We start from the raw sequence: 24,022 nt of genomic DNA on the forward strand, positions 1-24,022 counted from the left end.
GATGGATTTCCACAGTGGTTGTACCATTTTACAATCCCACCAGCAGTGTATGAGAGTTCCAGTCTCTCCGCAGCCTCTCCAACATTTATTATTTTGTGATTTTTGAATTAATGCCAGTCTAGTTGGTGTCAGATGGAATCTCATCGTAGTTTTAATTTGCATTTCTCTAATGACTAATGATCGAGAGCATTTTCTCATGTATCTGTTGGCTGCCTGAATATCTTCTTTAGTGAAATGTGTGTTCATATCCTTTGCCCACTTCTTGATTGGGTTGTTTGTCTTTTTGTGGTTGAGTTTTGACAGAATCATGTAGATTTTAGAGATCAGGCGCTGGTCTGAGATGTCATAGCTGAATATTCTTTCCCAGTCTGTAGGTGGTCTTTTTACTCTTTTGGTGAAGTCTTTAGATGAGCATAGGTGTTTGATTTTTAGGAGCTCCCAGTTATCGGGTTTCTCTTCATCATTTTTGGTAATGTTTTGTATTCTGTTTATGCCCTGTATTAGGGCTCCTAGGGTAGATCCTATTTTTTCTTCCAAGATTTTTATCGTTTTAGTCTTTATGTTTAGGTCTTTGATCCACTTGGAGTTAGTTTTTGTGCATGGTGTGAGGTATGGGTCCTGTTTCATTCTTTTGCAAATGGATATCCAGGTATGCCAGCACCATTTGTTAAAAAGACTATTATTTCCCCAATTGACTGACACTGGTCCTTTGTCAAATATCAGCTGCTCATATGTGGATGGATTTATATCTGGATTCTCAATTCTGTTCCATTGGTCTATGTGCCTGTTGTTGTACCAGTACCAGGCTGTTTTGACTACTGTAGCTATATAATAGGTTCTGAAATCAGGTAGGGTGAGGCCTCCCACTTTCTTCTTCTTTTTCAGTAATGTTTTGCTTATCCGGGGATTCTTTCCTTTCCATATGAAATTAGTGATTTGTTTCTCTATTCCCTTAAAGTATGACATTGGTATTTGGATTGGAAGTGCGTTGTATGTATAAATGGCTTTTGGTAGAACAGACATTTTTACTATGTTGAGTCTTCCTATCCATGAGCAGGGTATGTTTTTCCATTTGAGCGTGTCCTTTTGAATTTCTTGTAGCAGAGTTTTATAGTTTTCTTTGTATAGGTCTTTTACTTCCTTGGTAAGATTTATTCCTAAGTATTTTATCTTCTTGGGGGCTACTGTGAATGGTATTGATTTGGTTATTTCCTCTTCGGTGTTCTTTTTGTTGATGTAGAGGAATCCAAGTGATTTTTGTATGTTTATTTTATATCCTGAGACTCTTCCAAACTCTTCTATTAGTTTCAGTAGTTTTCTGGAGGATTTCTTAGGGTTTTCCATGTATACGATCATGTCATCTGCAAATAGTGATAGCTTTACTTCCTCCTTACCAATCTGAATACCCTTTATTTCTTTGTCTAGCCTAATTGCCCTGGCTAGGACTTCAAGTACGATGTTGAATAAGAGCGGTGATAAAGGGCATCCTTGTCTGGTTCCCGTTCTCAAGGGAAATGCTTTCAGGTTCTCTCCATTTAGAGTGATATTGGCCGTTGGCTTTGCATATATGCCCTTTATTATGTTGAGGAATTTTCCTTCAATTCCTATTTTGGTGAGAGTTTTTATCATAAATGGGTGTTGGACTTTGTCAAATGCCTTTTCTGCATCAATTGATAAGATCATGTGGTTTTTGTCTTTTGTTTTATTTATGTGATGGATTACATTAATGGTTTTTCTGATATTAAACCAGCCTTGCATACCTGGTATAAATCCCACTTGATCAGGGTGAATTATTTTTTTGATGTGTTGTTGGATTCTATTGGCTAGAATTTTATTAAGGATTTTTGCATCTATGTTCATGAGGGATATAGGTCTAAAATTTTCTTTTTTTGTAATGTCTTTACCTGGTTTTGGTATCAGGGAGATGGTGGCTTCATAGAATGAGTTGGGTAGTATTCCGTCTTTTTCTATACTTTGAAATACCTTCAATAGTAATGGTGTTAAGTCTTCTCTGAAGGTTTGGTAGAACTCTGCAGTGAAGCCATCTGGGCCAGGACTTTTTTTTGTTGGGAGTTTTTTGATTACCATTTCAATCTCTTTTTTTGTTATGGGTCTATTTAGTTGTTCTACTTCTGTATGTGTTAGTTTAGGTAAGTAGTGTTGTTCCAAGAATTTATCCATTTCTTCTAGGTTTTCAAATTTGTTAGAGTACAATTTTATGTAGTAATCTGATATGATTCTTTTGATTTCATTTGGTTCTGTTGTGATGTGGTCCTTCTCGTTTCTTATTCGGGTTATTTGTTTCCTTTCCTGTTTTTCTTTAGTCAGTCTAGCCAATGGTTTATCAATTTTGTTAATTTTTTCAAAGAACCAGCTTTTGGCTTTGTTAATTCTTTCAATTGTTTTTCTGTTCTCTAATTCATTTAGTTCAGCTCTAATTTTTATTATTTGTTTTCTTCGGGTGCCTGATGGATTCTTTTGTTGCTCACTTTCTATTTGCTCAAGTTGTCGGGACAGTTCTCTGATTTTGTCTCTTTCTTCTTTTTGTATGTGTGCATTTATCGATATAAATTGGCCTCTGAGCACTGCTTTTGCTGTGTCCCAGAGGTTTTGATAGGAAGTATTTTCATTCTCGTTGCTTTCTAAGAATTTCCTTATTCCCTCCTTGATGTCTTCTATAACCCAGTCTTTTTTCAGGAGGGTATTGTTCATTTTCCAAGTATTTGATTTCTTTTCCCTAGTTTTTCTGTTATTGATTTCTAGCTTCATTGCCTTGTGGTCTGAGAAGATGCTTTGTAATATTTCGATGTTTTGGATTCTGCAAAGATTTGTTTTATGCCCTAATATGTGGTCTATTCTAGAGAATGTTCCATGTGCGCTAGAAAAAAAAGTATATTTTGCAGCAGTTGGGTGGAGAGTTCTGTATAAGTCAATGAGGTCAAGTTGGTTGATTGTTGTAAGTAGGTCTTCCGTGTCTCTATTGAGCTTCTTACTGGATGTCCTGTCCTTCTCCGAAAGTGGTGTGTTGAAGTCTCCTACTATATATGTGGAGGTGTCTATCTCACTTTTCAATTCTGTTAAAATTTGATTTATGTATCTTGCAGCCCTGTCATTAGGTGCGTAAATCTTTAATATGGTTATGTCTTCCTGATCAATTGTCCCTTTTATCATTATATAGTGTCCTTCTTTATCCTTTGTGGCGGATTTAAGTCTAAAGTCTATTTTGTCAGAAATTAATATTGCTACTCCTCTTCTTTTTTGCTTATTGTTTGCTTGATATACTTTTTTCCATCCTTTGAGTTTTAGTTTGTTTGTGTCTCTAAGTCTAAGGTGTGTCTCTTGTAGGCAGCATATAGATGGATCGTGTTTTTTTATCCAGTCCGTGACTCTCTGTCTCTTTATTGGTGCATTTAGTCCATTTACATTCAGCGTAATTATAGATAAGTAAGTTTTTAGTGCTGTCATTTTGATGCCTTTTTATGTGTGTTGTTGGCCATTTCATTTTTCCACATGCTTTTTTGTGCTGAGACGTTTTTCTTAGTAGCTTGTGAGATCCTCATTTTCATAATGTTTAACTTTGTGTTTATTGAGTCGTTACGTTTTTCTTGGCTTTTTTCTTGAGTTATGGAATTGATATTCCTTTTTGTGGTTACCTTTTTATTTACCCCTATTTTTCTAAGTAAAACCCTAACTTGTATCCTTCTATTTCGCCTTGTATCACTCTCCATCTGGCAGTTCAATGCCTCCTATATTTAGTCCCTCTTTTTGATTATTTTGATCGTTTAGCTATTGATTTCCATGATTTCCTGTTGTGTGTATTATTTTGTTTATTTATTTATTTTTTAGAATTAGTCTTAATTTGTTTGTTTTTGTGCTTTCCCTGTTTGAGTTGCGTTGATATCAGGACGTTCTGTTTTGTGACCTTGTATTGTGCTGGTACCTGATATTATTGGTCATCAGGCCAAACAATCTCCTTTAGCATTTCTTGCAGTCTTGGTTTAGTTTTTGCAAATTCTCTAAACTTGTGTTTATCTGTAAATATCTTAATTTCTCCTTCATATTTCAGAGAGAGTTTTGCTGGATATATGATCCTTGGTTGGCAGTTTTTCTCGTTTAGTGCTCTGTATATGTCGTCCCATTCCCTTCTTGCCTGCATAGTTTCTGCTGAGTAGTCTGAACTTATTCTTATTGATTCTCCCTTGAAGGAAACCTTTCTTTTCTCCCTGGCTGCTTTTAAAATTTTCTGTTTGTCTTTGGTTTTGGCAAGTTTGATGATGATATGTCTTGGTGTTTTTCTTTTTGGATCAATCTTAAATGGGGTTCGATGAGCATCTTGGATAGATATCCTTTCTTCTTTCATGATGTCAGGGAAGTTTTGTGTCAGGAGTTCTTCAACTATTTTCTCTGTGTTTTCTGTCCCCCCTCCCTGTTCTGGGACTCCAATCACTCGCAAGTTATCCTTCTTGATAGAGTCCCACATGATTCTTAGGGTTTCTTCATTTTTTTTAATTCTTTTATCTGATTTTTTTCCAGCTATGTTGGTGTTGTTTCCCTGGTCCTCCAGAAGTCCCAGTCTACATTCTAATTGCTCGAGTCTGCTCCTCTGACTTTCTATTGCGTTGTCAAATTCTGTAATTTTATTGTTAATCTTTTGGATTTCTACATGCTGTCTCTCTATGGATTCTTGCAACTTGTTAATTTTTCCACTATGTTCTTGAATAATCTTTTTGAGTTCTTCAACAGTTTTATCAGTGTGTTCCTTGGCTTTTTCTGCATTTATCCTAATTTCATTCGTGATATCTTTAAGCATTTTGTAAATTAGTTTTTTATATTCTGTATCTGATAATTCCAGGATTGTATCTTCATTTGGGAAAGATTTTGATTCTTTTGTTTGGGGGGTTGGAGAAGCTGTCATGGTCTGTTTCTTTATGTGGTTTGATATGGACTGCTGTCTCCGAGCCATCACTGGGAAACTAGATTTTCCAAGTAGTCAGCTAAAAAAAAATGCAGTCAGATCCCTATCTAAATTCTCTCTCTGGCTCCGGGTATTCGGATGTTAATGGGGTCGCCTGGGGAGGGTGGGGGAGGGATCTGAGAGCTAGGAGTGTAGCACCACAGAATATAGAGCTGAACACCACGTTCACGCTCCGCCCCCGTTTGCCAAAATCCGGGCTGGACGGGTCCCTGGCTAGGACACTGCTTTCCTTGCTCGGAAACCAGTCCCTTCCTCCTGGGGACTTCCTCCGGTGCGCGGCACCGCTCGTGGGCACTGGGTGGGCGTTTCCCACACGAACGGGTGGGCCCGCCCCCAGGGTCTATTCAGGCGATTATAATTAGATCCCGCGGTCACGCCCCGCCTGTGCGCGCGCGCCCAAATCCCAGCGGGATGACTTCCGGGTTGAGACGCTGCTTTCCCTGTTCGGGAACCAGTCACTTCCTCCCCGGGACTTCTCCTTCCGGAGCGCCACACCTCTCGCGCGAACTGGGTTGGCGTCACCTGCACGGCCAGGTGGGCCCGCCCCCTGGGTCAATTCAGGGCAATAAAAATGGACTCCGTGCTCACACCCCGCTCGTGCGCGCGCCCAAGCCCCAGCAGGACGGAACCCCGTCTGGGACGCTACTTTCTGCGCTTCGGGACCAATCAGTTCCTCCGCACGGCCAGGTGGGCCCGCCCCCTGGGTCAATTCAGGGCGATAAAAATGGACTCCGCGCTCACGCCCCGCCCGCGCGCGCCCAAGCCCCAGCAGGGTGGCACTCTGTCTGGGATGCTACTTTCTGCGCTTTGGGACCAATCAGTTCCTCCGCACGGCCAGGTGGGCCCGCCCCCTGGGTCAATTCAGGGCAATAAAAATGGACTCCGCGCTCACGGCCCGCTCGTGCGCGCGCCCAAGCCCCAGCAGGGCGGCACTTTGTCTGGGATGCTACTTTCTGCGCTTTGGGACCAATCAGTTCCTCCCGGGGACTTCTCCTTCCAGTGTGCCGCACCTCTCGCGCAAACTGGGAGGGCGTCACTCGCACGACCAGGTGTTCCCGCCCTCTGGGTCAATTCAGGATAATAAAAATGGACCCCGCGCTCATGCCCCGCCCGCGCGCGCGCGCGTGCCCAGATCGCAGCGGAATGGCTCCCCGTCTGGGATGCTGCTTTCCCTGTTTTGAGACCAGACACCTCCGGGGATTTCTCCCTCTGGTGTGCCGTGCCACACGCGCGGACTGGGTGCGCGTCCTCCCGCACGAACGCGTGGGCCCCGCCCTGGGGTCACTCCAGGGAAACACAGCTGACCCCCCCCCCGCGCGCGCCCCGTCGGCTTCTCGCCTAACTCCCGGCGGACAGCAGGGCACCCCAGCTGGGACGCTGTTCTCCCCCCTCTCAGATCAGTCACTGCCTCCCGGGTGTTTCTCCCTCCGGCTGCGCCCCTACGCCGCCCGCGCCAACCTGCTAGGCTTCCTCCCGGGATGGGTTCGGGGGGGAAGGGGTGGGCCCCCTTTCTGTGCCGTCTGCCCCCCTGGGCTCTGCCCCAGATCGAGCTCCGAAGGTCACCTGCCTGGTGCGTTGGCTCCTAGTTCTGAAAACAGTCGCTGTCTGCCCGTATTTGTTCGTCCTCCGTCTCTAAGTCTGTGCTTGTTGTTCAGAGTTCATAGATTGTTATGTATGTGATCGATTCCCTTGTTTTTCCGAGTCTTTGTTGCAAGAGGGATCCGCGGGAGCGTCCACCTAGTCCGCCATCTTGGCCCCCCCTCCTAAAAGAATTTTTAAAAATGAAGAAATCCTAAGAATTATGTGGATGGAACTCTATCAAGAGAAATAACCTACAAGTGATTGGAGTGCCAGAACAGAGGGGGATAACAGAAAATACAGAGAGAATTGAAGTTTTGTTGGCAGAAAATTTCCCTGATATCATAAAAGATGAGAAGATATCTATCCAAGAAGCTCATCTAACCCCACACGAAGTAGATCCCAAAAGAAAGTCACCAAGACATATTATAATCAAACTTGCCAAAACCAAAGATAAAGAGAGAATTTTAAGAGCAGCTAGGCATAAATGAAAAGTCATCTACAAAAAGGAGTCAGTAAGATTAAGCTCTGATTACTCAGCAGAAACCATGGAGACAGGAAGGCAATGGAACGACATATATAAAGCCTTGAAGGAAAAAAATTGCCAGCCAAAAATTATATATACAGCAAAACTGTCTCTCAAATGGGATGGTGAAATTAGAGCATTTCCAGATAAACAGAAATTTAGGGCATTTGTAAAAACCAAACCAAAATTACAAGAAATACTAAGGAAAGTCCTCTGGTTAGAAAATCAATAACATTAGATAACAACCCAAGACTAGAATACAGGACAGAACAACCAGATATCAACCCAGATAGGGAAGTCACAAATAAATCAAAGCTAAAACATTGAAAATAGGGAAACAGAGATGTCAATATGCAAAAGATTAGAATATTAAAATAAAAAGAGGGACTAAATAATGTAGCCATAGATCTTTCACATGGAGAGGAAGTCAAGGCGATATAAAGAAATAAAAGATTGGTTTAAACTTAGAAAAATAGAGCTAAATATTAAGGTAACCACAAAGGAAACTAACAATCAAAATTAAATAAAATATAAAAAACAAACTATATTGTGAATGGCTTTCAAATAAGTTGTACACACTTTCTTTAGTAGTATTCCAACTTCCTGTTTCCTTGTGGTCTTATCAGACTTAGAATTATTTTGATAAACTAAAACAATGTTTTATCAATGTTCTAATTTTTACATCTTTGATTACATTGTGGTTGTTTTATTAGATATTTTAAATTTATCTTTTGGGAATTGTCTATTTTCTTTATACATCTTTCTGTAATGATTTTGTGTTATTATTTTTAATTTGGAGGAAGTATTTAATATTTTAAGAATAATTTTCCTTTACCTGCCATTTTGCAGTATTTTTTTCAGTGTTGTATGAATTTTAATGTTTTACAGTAGTCTTTGATGTGCTACCATTTTGAAATTTTGTATGTTCAAATCTGTCACTTTTATGATTCCTTTTGCACTTGGATAGTTATTCTTTACTGAGATATCACATAAACATTCATTTGTATTTTCTAATTGTTTAATCTACAGGTACCTAAGTTTTGGTGAATGGTATGAGGACATAAATTGATTTTTTTTTTTTTTCAAAAAAAGCTAGTCAATTTTCCCAACTTGTATATTTGATGTTCTGACATTGATTAATAATGTATCCTTTTTTAAGGAGCACACATATTTGGACCAATTCCTAAGCTATTTGTTTTGTTGCATTGCTCCTTCTGTCTTTTCTTCTGCCAGAGATATGCCATTTTAACTATTATAGCTTTACAGTAGTGTTTAAGAAAACTTTTTATTATGGAGTTCTGAAACCATACACAAATATGAGTATACCAATCTGCAGGTACCTGTTACCCAGCTTTAATAATTGTCAACTCATGGGGAATTTCACTTCAGATCTACCCATCCCCCCAGGTTACTTCCCCCACCCATATTTTTTGAAGCAAATCCCAGGCATATCATTTCATCTGTAAATATTTCAGTACATATCTCTGAAAGGTTAGGATTCTTTTTTTTAAACATAACCACAATACTTTTATCATATCTAAAAATTAACAATAATTTTTATTTTCAATATCTAGTAAGTTTCCAAAATTCTCAATTACCTCATAAATATCATAAATATATTCATTTCATAGTTCATTGTTTCAATAAGAATCCAAATAAAGCCCACATTTTGCAATTAATTGATGTCTTTTAAGTCTCTTTCAATCTAGGTTTTTCCCACCGTATCTCTTTTTCCCTTGAAATTTGTTAATGAAATTAATTTGTTTTTCCCATGAAGTTTTCAGAGTCTGGATTTTTCTTTTTGTTGTTGTTATATCCCATGGTATAATTCACATCGTAGTATTTTTGTATGTGACAAAACAAAGGTTTCCCCTGTTATTCTTCCCTGAAAGGATTTTCTTAGTAATTCTAATCTATTTATTCCCCAAGATTAAATTTAGATTGATTTTCTTTTATTCCAAAAAAATATGCCATTATGATTTTTATTGGAACTACATACGTTGTCTCCAACATATTTTGGGTAGAGTTAATATCTTTAGTTATTATACATCCTGAGTTAGAGACATCATATATTTTTCTATTTTAAGTCTTTTTTTTTTTTTTTATATCTGCCAATAGCTTTCTTTATACTTGGTATACATTTTCTTCTGATGGTATTTATAGGTACTTGTTGTTGGTGTTGTGAATTGGGGTGTTTTTGTTCCATCATACCTTCCAATTGGTGTTTTTTGGTACATAAGAAAGTTATTGGTTTTAGTATACTTTTCAAGAATAGATCTGACGCATTGAACACTAGTGACCAAAGACCAGATGAGTGGTGGAACGACATCAAGGACATCATCCATGAAGAAAGGAAGAGGTCATTGAAAAGACAGGAAAGAAAGAAAAGACCAAGATGGATGTCAGAGGAGACTCTGAAACTTGCTCTCGGACGTCGAGCAGCTAAAGCAAAAGGAAGAATTGAGGAAGTAAAAGACTGAACAGATGATTTCAAAGGGCAGCTCGAGAAGAAAAAGTAAAGTATTATAATGACATGTGCGAAGAGCTGGAGATGAAAAACCAAAAGGGAAGAACACGCTCATCGTTTCTCAAGCTGAAAGAAATGGAGAAAAAATTTAAGCCTCGAGTTGCAATAGTGAAGGATTCCATGGGGAAAATATTAAACGACACAGGAAGCATCAAAAGAAGATGGAAGGAGTACACAGAGTCATTATACCAAAAAGAATTAGTTGATGTTCAACCATTTCAAGAGGTGGCATATGATCAGGAACCGATGGTACTGAAGGCACAAGTCCAAGCTGCTCTGAAGGCATTGGTGAAAAACAAGGCTTCAGGAACTGATGGAATATCAATTGAGATGTTTCAACAAACAGATGCAGCGCTGGAGGTGCTCACTTGTCTATGCCACAAAATATGGAAGACAGCTTCCTGGCCAACTGACTGGAAGAGATCCATATTTATGCCTATTCCCAAGAAAGGTGATCCAACCGAATGTGGAAATTATAGAATATCATTAATATCACGCTCAAGCAAAATTTTCCTGAAGATCATTCAAAAATGGCTGCAGCAGTATATCAACAGGGAACTGCCGGAAATTGAGGCCGGTTTCAGAACAGGACGTGGAACCAGGGATATCACTGCTGATGTCAGATGGATCCTGGCTGAAACCAGAGAACACCAGAAGGATGTTTACCTGTGCTTTATTGACTGCGCAAAGGCATTCAACTGTGTGGATCATAACAAATTATGTATAACATTGCGAAGAATGGGAATTCCAGAACACTTAATTGTGCTCATGAGGAATCTGTACATAGATCAAGAGGGAGTTGTTCGGACAGAACGAGAGGATGCTGATTGGTTTAAAGTCAAGAAAGGTTTGCATCAGGGTTGTATCCTTTCACCATACTTATTCAATCTGTATGCTGAGTAAATAATCCGAGAAGCTGGACTATATGAAGAAGAACGGGGCATCAGGATTGGAGGAAGACTCATTAACAACCTGCATTATGCAGATGACACAACCTTGCTTGCTGAATGTGAAGAGGACTTGAAGCACTTACTAATGAAGATCAAAGAACACAGCCTGCAGTGTGGATTATACCTCAACATAAAGAAAACAAAAATCCTCACAACTGGACCAATGAGCAACATCATGATAAATGGAGAAAAGATTGAAGTTGTCAAGGATTTCATTTTACTTGGATCCGCAATCAACAGCCATGGAAGCAGCAGTCATGAAATCAAAAGACGCATTGCATTGGGTAAACCTGCTGCAAAGGACCTCTTTAAAGTGTTGAAGAGCAAAGATGTCACCTTGAAGACTAAGGTGCACCTGACCCAAGCCATGGATTTTTCAGTCGGATCATATGCATGTGAAAGCTGGACAATGAATAAGGAAGACCAAAGAAGAGTTGACGCCTTTGAATTGTGGTGTTGCCAAAACAATGAACAAATCTGTCTTGGAAGAAGTACAACCAGAATGCCCCTTAGAAACAAGGATGGCGAGACTGCATCTTACATACTTTGGACATGTTGTCAGGAGGGATCAGTCCCTGGAGAAGGACATCATGCTTGGCAGGGTCAGGGTCAGAGGAAAAGAGGAAGACCCTAGATGAGGTGGATTGACGCAGTGGCTGCAACAATGAGCTCAAGCATAACAACGATTGTAAGGATGGCACAGGACCGGGCAGTGTTTTGTTCTGTGGTGCATATGGTCGCTTTGAGTCGGAACTGACTCGATGGCACCTAACGACAACAACAACAAATTTCAATCAGTTTAATGAAAACATCTCTCATTAATTTTTGGTTGATTTTCCTAGAATTTCTGAGTATAAATTGTGTGCCATTGGTGAATGATAAATTTCATCTCACTCTTTTTATGCCTCTCATTTATGTTTTATTTCTTACTGTTCTGGCTATGATTTCCAGAACAATTTTTTTTAATTATAATAATTCTTATTTTGTCCCTGATTTTAATAGGAGCTACTACTGTATTCGTACACAAATAACGAGCACCTTCTGCGTTTGTTTGCAAACCACGCCCCCCCCACAAGCTTTCTTGTAAGGGTGCTATACTATTTTTTTTTTAATAGCAACATGTAAAAAAATATTGGCATAGCAGCACAGTTTGCAAATAAACGCAAAAGACACGGCTTATTTGCATAAAAATACAGAATATTGTTTCCAAGCTGTCTGATATTGGCTAATTGTTGAAGGAAATCAATTATTATATTAAAGGGATACAGTGGATTAAAGATGTCCACAAATTATTCAACACTCCTTCCATCTAGAGGTGGGATCTAATTCCCCTCCCTTTCAATTTACCACTAGTTGCCATGGAGTTGACTCCAACTCATGGTGGCCTCATGCCTGTTAGAGTAGAACTGTGCTCCATGACTGACTTTTCAGAAGTAAATCACTAGGCCTTTCTTCTGACGTGCCTCTGGGTGGACTTGGACCTCCAAACTGTCAAATCTTGGCTAGCCTTAAGGGCTGGTTTAGAACCAGTAAAACGTGGTGGAGGTCAAGTTACATGACTTCAGAGGTTTGGTCAGAAGTAGCCTTGAATCTTCTGATTTAGTCTCCTGGAATACTTGCTCTTTGAACAATCCATTTTGGAAATGAGACACCATGATGTGAGAAGCCCAAGCCATGGGGAAAGGCCAAGGCAGATGCTCTGATCAACTGTCTCAGCTGAGCTCCCAGCCAACCTCCAGCATCAACTGCCACATCTGTGAGTGGCATCCATTCCTACTAGCCCTTCAGTTGACTACAATTCACAAGATCACTAGTGAGAATTGCTCACCCTAGCCTGTCCCAAATTCTTAACTCACAAAATCATGAGATATTTTAAAATGGTTGTTGTTTTAAGCAACAAATTTTGAGGTAGTTTTTACATAGTAATAATAAACCTATTTTGGAAGTAGGCTTCTTTCCTTCTCTGCTTCTTTTTTTAAAAGCAAAAGTTTTATTATCTATTGTGTTTTTGGCATTTGTTCAAATGATCAGATGATTTTCTTCTTGAAACTGGTGGTGTGAATGTATTAACATATTGTTTTGTTTCCTAATATAGAGCTGTCCTTGCATTCTTTTTATAATCCTACTTAGTCGAGGTAGATTGTTCTTTTAAATAACTAAAATTCAAACTGCTAGTATTTTGTTCAAGAGCCATGTATTTACATGCATGAGTGAGACTGGTATGTAGTGTTTTTTTTTTTTTTTTTTTTTCTCTTGTACTGTTCTTTTCAGGATTTAGTGTTTTCCACAATGAGTTAGGTAGCTTTCCGTATGTTTCCACGTTGTGGAATAATTTATGTATTTAGGGATTTTAGATTCACTGTGTTTGAGTCCTGGATCAGGCATTTAATAGCTTTGTGAGCTCTCTCTGAGCCTTGTTTTGTGTGTGTGTGTGGTTTGTTTTTGTTTAATTTTTTAATTTTCTGTAAAGCTGGGGAAATAATAATTCCTATCTTACAGGGCTCTTACAAGGATTAAAGAGATATGACATGCAAATCACTTAATACAATAATACAAGGTTGAGCAGGTAGTAAAAAAAAAAGGTAGTAGGTACCTAATAAATGTAATTATTATCATTTGTATTGTTAACTCATTAATATGGCCTCTGAACCTGTTAGAAAGGTCAGGCTTAGAAACTTGCCTTTTATTTGTTGATTCTTACCTAAGAATCAAGAAATTGTTCTTGGGTCTATTCTTTGGATCCATTTTTCTTGGGTCAATTTTGACTTTAATTTTTTCAGGCAATCATCAATTTTATCAAGGTTTTCAAATATCTTAGTATATCACTTTGCATTAAATTTGATTGTGATTTATTTATAAAATATTTCAAATCTATTGTCAAATTCATATGCTTTATATCTTTATTCTTGATTAATCATCCAGAGGTCTTATGTTCACTTTCCCTCCTCCCAAAGAATTATCTCTTCAAATGTATTTATAAATTTTGCTATCAATTGCATTTAAGAGTCTATTAGAGGAAGCATGTGCTCCCTGTCAAAGTAAATGGAACAGAGTGTGAATGCTATCAGAGGTCATAGAAGTGGCAGTTAAGATCCCCTTTGCTTCTTCCATCCCTCTTTGATCCATTCTCTATGTACCTCTTTAAATTGAATGTCTAAGAAGGAGTCCCTGGGTGGTGCAATGATTAATGCATTTGGCTGCTAACCAAAAGGTTGGGGGCTCAATTCCATCCAGAGGAACCGTGGTGGTTAATATTGTGTGTCAAATTTGCTAGGCTATGATTCTCAGTGGTTTGGCAGACACTATGTAATCACCTTTCATTTTGAGATCTGATGTGAACAGCCAATCAGTTGAAAGGGGATTTTCCTTGGGGGTGTGTCCTGCATCCAGTACATAAACGGATGTTCCAGCAAAGCTCACTCTTAATCTTAACCCTGCACTCTTCTCGTTGCCTGACCTCCATTTTTTGGGACGTAAGCCTGCAGGAGTCTCTGGCCTGACACGTGACCTGCAGATTTTGGATTTGCCCACCCCCACAGCCCCATGAGACAGCAGAGACCTCCAGCCTGCCACCTGCAGATTTGGGGTTTGTCAGCCCCTGCAAACATGTGAGCCAGCAGAGGTCTTCAGCTTGTTGCCTGATCCGTGGATTTGGACTTACTAGCCCCACAATTATGTGACCCATTTTCTCACAAGCACATGAGCAGTTTACTTGAAGTATATATATTTATATGCTTCATTCCTTTAGAGAACCCAGTCTAGGTCAGGTACCTTGGAAGAAATGCCCAGTGATCTATTTCTGAAAAACCGGTCATTGAAAACTTTCTGGGTCACAGTTCTACTCTGACATATAAGGGTTGCCATGAGTTAGAATCTACTCAGTGGTAACTGGGAAGAAGTAAAAAAAATATATCAGTCTTCAATAGGTACTTTGAACATTTAAAATTTGGGGGATACACCTCACCTTCGAAACCCATTAACTGTGGCACCAAATGACCCATTTTAATCCATTACAACCTGAATTGTTTCAATGGAGACTTGACTAAGAGTATGGTGTGGGTAGGACATACTGATAATTCTACTTATAATACTCAAATCTGGGCTGAGCCAGGTTCTCCGGACCAGTAAATAGCCAGGTGTATTTCAGATTCTTTTTTTTTTTTTTTGGCTGACTATCATTCAGAATAATTTCTCCATTTAAACTTAAAGAAATTTTCCAAGAGCCCGACAGATTGGACAAGCAGCAAATGCCAGGCTGTGGTGCATCTATCTAATTGAGGCCATCACCCAACTGTGTTATAAATTGATATACAGAGCACTTGTTGTTTTTCTACTCCCTCTTGCTGATCAGTAAAGTTCTTCTGATTGTTTTAGTTGGAAGTTCAGTATTATGTGATGGGGAATATATGCTCTAATTTTTTCTGAAAGCTGTCGTTGTTGTTAGGTGCCATCAGTTGGGTTCCAATTCATGGTAAACCATATACAAAAGAATGAAACAGTGCCTGGTCCTGCTCCATCCTCACAATCTTTGCTATGTTTAAGCCTATTGTTGCAGCCACTGTGTCAATATATCTCATTGAGAGTCTTCCTCTTTTTTGATGACCTTCTACTTTACCAAGTATGATGCCCTTCTGCAGGGACTGGTCCCTTCTGATAACCTGTCCAAAGTATCTGGGATGAGGTCTCACCATCCTTGCTTTTTAGGCACATTCTGACTGTACTTCCTCTAAGACAGATTTGTTCATTTTTATGACAGTCCATAGTATTCAATATTCTAAAATCCAATATTCTAAAACCTACTTAAGGCCTTTTAAGTTTAATTTTTTGCTCTCAATTTAAACATACAGGGAAAAATAAGCTAGCCCTCTTGTTGAACAACGTTTCCCCTCTCCTATCCTAGCCTATATAAGCTGACATTGCCAGGCTGCCTTTTTAACTTTTTAAATCCAAACTCTAACAGCAAGATTTCAGGGTCACCTAGACAGTAAAATATAATCTCTAGGAAAGTGGAGCATTGTGGATAAGCCAATAATAGTCAAAATGCCTCTTCATTATTTGGGCAATATGAAGGTGTATGGTAAACTTTATAAACATATGTTTAGCTTTTATTATTTTATTTCTAGCTACCTTGTTGTTAGTTGAGTGGAGTTGATTCTGACTCATGATGACCCTATGCGATCCCATGCGTTCAGAGTAGAACTGCTCTTTAGGGCTTTCAATGCTATGACTTTTTGGAATCATATCACCAGGCTTTTCTTCCTAGGCACCTCTGGGTGGGTTTCGATCACCAACCTTTTGGTGAGTAATCAAGCATTTAAGTACTTGCACCCCTTGGGGATTCCTTCTAACTACCTAGCTTATGAGAAATAAAAGTAAAGAAGCAATAAGGGAAAAAAATCCCATGATAGCGACAAAGTGGGATGGGGAAAAATAAAAAAGGGAGGCAATGTGTGAAACCAAGAAGCAAAATTCTCTTTGCTACTCATGGTATTTTAGTGTCCCAAGCATTTACAAGCAATTTCAGGAGCTGAACTTTAGCCCGTTTCCATTCATAACCAGAATTCAAAGCGAGAATGTAATACATGTAATTTCTCCAAATATTTGGTTTTCAAACCATGGGTCTTGGTACTTTGGAGGGAGGGCTAACTTTATGTAAATTGGAAAGCAGCCACAGATGCTCATTTAAACTTAACCTACCCTTTGTTTTCCAAATATCAGGAACTGCTGTTAATGCTCCCGCCCCTTCTAGCTTTACAGCCTCAAATACCATAACATTTATGTAAACTTTCATGTCCAACACAAGAACTGCTAGCCACTATCCACATGTGGCTATTTAATTAAAAGTAAATGAAATTAAAAATTTATTTCCTCATTCATACACATGTACTAGCCACACCAGTGCTTACTAGCCACATGAAACTAGTGCCTACCATATTGGACAGTGCAGATATAGAACATTCCCATTTTCCCAGAAAGTTCTATTAGACGGCATTTGGTGCATAGTAGATGCTCCACAAATGGTTATTTGTTGCCATCCTCATAACTTACTCTCCTAGGGCACAGTTCACATAGACTAGCAAGATGACAATTATCCTGTATTGATTTCTGAGTAATGGAGTATGTTTCCTGTCCTCCAAGGTAATTGGTTCATTTTCAACGACACTGTCTGAACTTAATGCATCTACATTTGCTACCTGCTGAAAAGTTTGGAATTTCAGCACAGGAAAAGGAGAAGCTTGCTTGCCCTGTAGCAAGCTAATGAGGAAGATTTTAAGGGAAGGTGAAGCTTCATAGTTGTTACAGTCATGGTTGTTTCTTTCTCTGATTTCATTGACCATATAAGAAAGCTGAAAATTCACTTACTCTATTTGATAGTTTAGGTTGTGTGTCAAGTTGGCTGGGCCATGATTCTCAGTGGTTTGACAGTTTTGATGTAGTTTAGCAGCTATTTAATGATGTGATAATCTCCATAATGAGATATGATATAATGTAATCACCTCCATGATGGGATCTGCTGCAAGTAGCCAATAAGTTGAAAGGGAGTTTCCTTGGGGGTGTGGCCTGCATCCAATATAGGTGGACTTTCTGGCAAGGCTCACTGGCTTTTGCTCGCTCTGGATCCTGTAGCTGGCTCCTGTTCATCTGACCTTTGGTTCTTAGAACTTGAGCTAGCAGCTTACCTGCTGTCTTATTTGCCGACCTTGGGTTTCATTGGCCTCCGTAGCCTGTGCGCCAGGGACCTGCTGCCTGACCTTCTGATCTTGGATTCACCAGCCTCTGTGGCTATGTGAGTCAGGAAGCCTCCAACCTGATCTATGGACTTGGAATTTTCTAGCCTCTACAACCACGTGAGCCATTTCCTTGATATAAGCCTCTCTCTCTCTCTCTCTATACACTACACTGGCTTTGTTTCTTTGGAGAATCCAGCCTAAGATGCTCTGCTACTGCAAAGTAAATGTATCGTCTTTCTTTTACCTATGATCTGGTCTTCCATGGGTAGCAGAAAAAAGAAAACTTAACTTTTCACCCTCAACAGTGTTAAATTAAGCCTGAACCAATAGTTTAAGTATCCCTTTAGGTAATATTCATGGGGACCCCATGTATTAAAGAGTAAAACCACTCCAAAGGTGTTTCTTGGCTATACTCTTTATGGAAGCATTATCACCAAGCTCTTTTTCTGCAGCACTGCTGAGTGGGTTTGAACCACCCAGCTTTAGTTGCTGTTGAGTTGATTTTGATTCATGATGATCCCATGTGTTATAAAGCTGAACTGTTCCACAGGGTAGTCAACAGTAACGATTTTTTTTTTAAGGCAATATTCAGTCTTCCTCTTTGGAATAATTGCTTTATCTGTCATATTTTTACTTTTACCTCTTCTTAGGAGGTGGATAAGTGGAACAGAGATAACTGGCAGGGGTGGGTGGTTTGTGTAAACAAAGTGGTCAAGAGGGTGGCTGGGGTACACTGAGTTTGGCTGGTCTGACCCTGTCTTGGCACCTGGTGCAGATGTCTGAGGCTGGTGAACTCTAGGTATTCCCGCTCACCTCTGTCAGGACCCCGTAGTCTCCCCCAGCTGACTTGACCTCGCCCCAGCTCTTGCTGGAACTATCCGTCCCTCTGAGTTTCTTCGACATTCTTCCTAGCCAAGGTGGTTCATTATACATAGAGATTGTTATGGGAAAACAGAGTTTCATATTAGGATTTTAAACTTCTAGAAGCACCATTTATTTCATTCAATCTGCAAAGGGAAGGTTAGACCAGGGAGTCTAAAGCCATCTGACTTTCAAAATAACCTGCACAATTTACAGAGTGGCACGTCAGGTTACATTTACAGTTTAAAACCCAAGGTCGTACAGTTGATTCCGACTCATAGCGACCCTACAGGACAGAGTAGAACTTCCAAGGAGTGGCTGGTGGATTCGAACTGCTGGCCCTTTGGTTAGCAGCTAAGCTCTTAACCACTGCACCACCAGGGCTGCATGCATTTACAGTTGAAGTGAAAAAAAAATCTATTTCCTATAATGAGCGTCTATAGATTAAATACTCAGCATGTTTTACACATTTTGTGGTTAGCGTATGCTTTGCAATTGAACGTTCATCCCCAGGAGGTTAGAGAAGAACTTTGTGATTAAAAGCTGATTGTCTCAGGAGGACTCCTGGTCCTCCACAAACACAAGGAGTGATAGAGTTTGTCCAAATGTACATTATTTTCTCACCTGCCCGGTCTCTTAACAGGACTCTTTGTTCCTCTACTCCGGTGGGCACTGGAGGTAAGTATTGTTTAGCATGTTATTTGTTGTCTTAGAATACAACTAGCGTAGTGCCCCGTGGATTTCAAGTGCTTGTGACAAAAGGATTCTTCCCTCCCATGTTTTCTCATCGAGTATCACTCTGATCTATTAAAAAAAAATCTATAGTTTCTTTTAATTTTAACACAGACTGAATAAAAGAATGATGTTTATTATTTTTCCATACTTTCCACATCTCCTACCTCTAACTCCCTTCTTTGCCTTACCGCCATAAAAAAACCATTGCCTTACCACAGTCCAATTATCAGAAGGTAGAGACTTCTCTTTTTCTTTCTCTATCTCATGACCTCCTTTGGTCTGACTCTGGCTTTGTGACTAAGATTTGGTGGAGAAGAATCCTGTATACAATTGGAATAATGGTATGATCCAGGTTTTCCAGGTTTGGTTCTTCATATCTTACAAGAATTTAAAACATCTTCTGCCAAGGACTAGATTTTAAGCTCATGGTCTTGCTTGGGCATAACAAGAATATGTCTAAATTTCTTTAGCATACCTGCTTTATTGTGTCCTGGGTCTTTTATGACTTTTGTGATTTCCAAAAGTGGAAGATTGAAGTGAAACATTTTGGGGGGAGGTGAAATTTATTGTTATAATATTTGCTAAGATATCATTCTCATTATAATAACAAGTGCTGGAGGTATGCTCATCTTGAAGACGTGATAAAACCATTCTTACTCCACCTCAACAACTGTGTTGGATTTCCATTGGAACTATGAATGCCAAGGAGGGTTATGCATTTGATGAAGTGTGGTCCTTTTGTCCTCTTAGTTTAATCACATGTAGATCATCTGGGGAAAAAGAAGGGCTTAGGAAATAAGCGAGAGTCTAAAGTCCATTTTCGTGATCATTTTTGGTATCCTGAAGATGTTTTTACTTTCAACTTTTTTGAATGGTCAACTCCTAGAGTGAATTATATTAAAACAGCACTGTTTGGAGATTTAAAAGTTACAAAATAGAAATAGAGGGAAGGAGAATGGCCAGAAACAGTGAGTACATCACATTTCTAAATTATAATAGCAGTAGAAAGACCATATATTTGAGAAATCTTAAGCATCCATACTAACTGTGGCATTGTAGCACTTTAGAAGGTGCTCTTTTATTTATGCATTACCTGGAATACCTTTAGTGTAACTCTTACTTATTACAGTGAGACTGTGATAGCCAGAACTCAACGGAACTGCCTTGTTTTTCAGGGTCTGGGTGGGAAGTTTTCCGCCTTTGACAGGGTGTAATCTTCCCATTTTTCTATCTCTCTTTATTAAGAATACTACCTCATAAATACCCAGAAAGTGTTTCTTTTTGATTTTATAGCATTGGAAAAGAAACTAAACCATTTTTTGTGATTTGCATGTATATTTAAATTATGTACAGATGTGTGCATACACTATTCAAAAAAAAAAAAAAAAAAAACCAAACTGTTGCCCTCGAGCCCATTCCAACCAGTAGTGACCTTAGAGGACAGAGTAGAACTGGCCTATAGGGTTTTCAAGGAGTGGCTGGTAGATTCAAACTGCCAACCTTTTGGTTAGCAGCTGTAGCTCTTAACCACTGTGCCTCCAGGGCGCCTTTCAAAAAAAGGTGTGGATAAAATTCACTTTTTAATAAAAACATCTAACATTAACTGTTCAGTTTGTTTTAGTTTTTGATGAAATTATTGAAACAAATTTCTAAGTCTGTAGCCTTATTAAAAAGCTTTTGGTCTCCTTTAACTTTTCTAAATTCCTTCAATGCCTTTATATAGCTGAAAACTTGTGTTTGACTTAAAAGCTCAGGTTCTTCTAATGGTAGGTCTTCATCATCTTCACCATCATCATCTTTAGATTGTGAGTTCACAACTTTGTGCCAGTTTATACAGTGCATTTCTGTGGCAATTTCATTGTCAATATCAACGTAAGATGCAGCACTGACCCTGTTTCCCGAACCACTACAAATGTCACTTGTTTCAACCTGAATCTGCATGATGTTGTCGGGCTTGATAACAGTTTCATTTTGTATACTATTACCACTGGCAAATAAGAAACTGCAGTTCTTTGAATAAGCAAACCTTAAAACTGGGGCTGCTTGGCATAATTAAAATGGTTAATCCCAGATCTAAACTGAAATTGCATTTTGAATTAAGTTGCAACTAGGTTTGAAGCCTACCTCTGCCATCCTACAAAGACAATTTGGCATCTTGTAAAAGTTTTGGCTGTTTGTGACACAAAGAATGCAGAGATTTAGGCCTTAGTATATATAAATAATCCTACTATTTTCACCGCTCTCAGGCAACAGGCAATGCCTAGGTCCCAACTCACTCCCTCATAGCCAGACAACCATGTTTATATTTCAAAAGACTTCAGGTTGTAGCTAATCTAATCTCCTTCCTAACCAAATGGCTGACTTTTACATTTCGAGGCCTCAGCTAGGGTTGACCCAGTCTACAATCAATTGCTTCACCCCCACATCAGGAATGTTTACACAGCTTGCTTTAGAAATATTGCTTCAGTCAATTTTTATTGGGAAATAAGAGATTGATGTTAGGCTAGAAATTGATATTAAGATTGTCATTTGACAACCCCTTGTAAATTTTTCCTTCCTTCCCCTGTACCCCTTTGGATGTAAAAACATTTGCCTTTGTTTTCTCTACTGGATAAATACCTCACTGCTCTCCTTGAAGAATCCTGGTGGTGTAGTGATTAAGAGCTTGGCTACTAACCAAAAGGTGGCAGTTCGAATCCACCAACTGCCCCTTGGAAACCCCATGGAAGCAGTTCTACTCTGTCCTATAGGATCACAGTGAGTTGGAATTGACTTGATTGCAATGGGTTTTGTTTGCTCTCCTTGCAAGTTAGAACACACACTTCAGCCTCTTGTCTGCGTGCCCTGTGTCTCTCCCTTTCACAAAATGCCTTTATTTTTCATCCTTCAATAAAATCCTTTTACTTCCAGCAAAGTGTAAGTTCTGGAGTTTCTCTAAGACATTTTAAAGCATTTCTTATGGTTTCTTCCTTAATCATTTTGATTGATCACTTAAGAAATAAAATTGCATCAAGGACATCAATTTTCCCCTAAGTTTCTGATCTTACACATCTCGATGTTGACAATCACTTTCGGAAGCAATAGATTTCTGTAGTTTAATATTTAGGATAATGTCATTATCTGAGGTTGTAGGACTGGTGCCCTGAATGGTGGAAAAATAATTTAATATTGGACAGTGTCAGTGACTGATAACAAAAGAATGCTTCAATTTTGTTTTTTCATGGTATTGTTGAGTTTATTTTGAAACTATAAATTTCTCCGATCATCCAAGCTTTTTTATTGTTTCCATTCTACTAAAATCTGGTTAATTTCAAAATTCTTGTGTAAAAACAGCATGGGGGTAGTTTCTTACCTCCTCTTGCTTCGTAAGGGGAAAGGAGAATCAAGATCAATAGCCCAAGGCTGACTCCTACGAAGAGGAGGTCAGCCATGCCTCCTCTCTGCCATCTTTACTAATTCTGACACCAATTGTCCCTCCCATAGCACTCTCTACTAGGTTCGATAATTCATTGCAATGGCCACAAAGAACTCACAGACCATACTCACAATTACGGGGTTTATTAGGGAAATAACAGTAACAATTCAGGCTCAGGCTCTCTATCTACTAAAAATAAAGGAATTTATTAGATTCTCTCACTCTTCCAAACCAGGGCTTTGAACCCACTTGGTCCAGTTGGAATCCTGCTGAGGGTTTGCATTTCTAACAAGTTCCCAGGAAGGTATACATAAGAATCACCGGGGGATCTTATTAAATGTAAATTCTGATTCAGTATATCTGGGGTAGAAATGCAAATTCTCAGCAGAGGTTTGAACTGGAAAAACTGGTTTGAAACTCTGTTCTAAATTTATGGAAGTTGTTCTTCACTGGAAAAAATTTACAGGCAAAAAAACCCCACAAAATGCAAAAATGTAAAGAATAGAGGTACTCAAAGAACAGTAGCAACGCACAGTATGCACTCGCACGCAGTAACAATGCAAAAGGAAGTGGAAGACGGAGCCTTCATCTCTGCCTCTTGTACTCCTTGGAACTATATCCACCTTTCGCATCTGCACTTCCTCATATTCTGGTTGCAATACCAGCGATTGTCTGATTCCCTCTGCATCTCGCAGGTTCTGGCTTTCAGAGAATATTTGTTAGGCTGAAGTAATCGTTTTAGTGGAAAATACTTGAGTTTTCCTTCTCTGACAGGTGCCTGCCTTACAGAGTTTCCGGCTTTCACAGGTTTTACTGTTATTTGCTCTAGTGTTAGAGTCTTCAGTAGGAGCCGGTATTAAAGTGCTCATGTGTGTCCATCTTGGGACAACAGTATAAACCTAAGGTATTACACTTTTGCTCTGTTTTCTAAATGTTTTTAGAATATATATAGGTGAAGGAATAATGTCACAGAGATTGAGTTATTTGACCTTGTGACAGAGTTAGAATTCAAATTCAGCGTTTTCTAATCACGGGGTATAACTCAATTTTGAGCACTTTTGGATCCCAGTTTATTCAGAGAGTGTTTGATTATTACTGATGGCTACAAATTATAAACTGCTATGACTCTTGACAATTAATCTCAGTATGCACTAAGCGAATAAACCATCTGAAGCCAGAAGGGATACAAACAATGGTGTCCCAGCTTTTTATTTGCTAGATGAGACTATTGACATCCAAGTGGTTAAATGAGAGGCAAGGAAGGGGCAGAACCAGGATCAAAACCCAGATTGCCTGACATTCATTCGCTCTCCATTCCCCACTCTGTGTCCTCACTTCACTTGTTCATTCATCCATCCATTCATTCCAGTGCTCTTCGTATTGAATCCTGAGCACGTATTTGTTCAGATCGTGTTATGAATTATTGGTCAACTGAGTGTGCGTTTGTATGATATTTCTAAAACTTTGTGCTGGGTCCAGAAATTTCAGTACTTTTCCGACTCAGTGTTACTTGCTGTTGATTTGGTTCTAACTCGTTGAGGCCCCATGTACAACAGAATGAAACACTGCCCAGTTCTGCACCCTCCTCATGATCAGCAGCATGCTTGAATCCATTGTTGCCTTCTAACCTAGGGTGCTTATCTGCTAGCACTTTACTGAACAATATTCTGTTGTGATCCGTAAGGTTTTCGTTGGCTGATTTTCAGAAGTAGATCACCAGGCCT

This window comes from Loxodonta africana, chromosome 3 (genome assembly GCF_030014295.1).
Source record: "Loxodonta africana isolate mLoxAfr1 chromosome 3, mLoxAfr1.hap2, whole genome shotgun sequence".
Classification (NCBI taxonomy): Eukaryota; Metazoa; Chordata; class Mammalia; order Proboscidea; family Elephantidae; genus Loxodonta; species Loxodonta africana.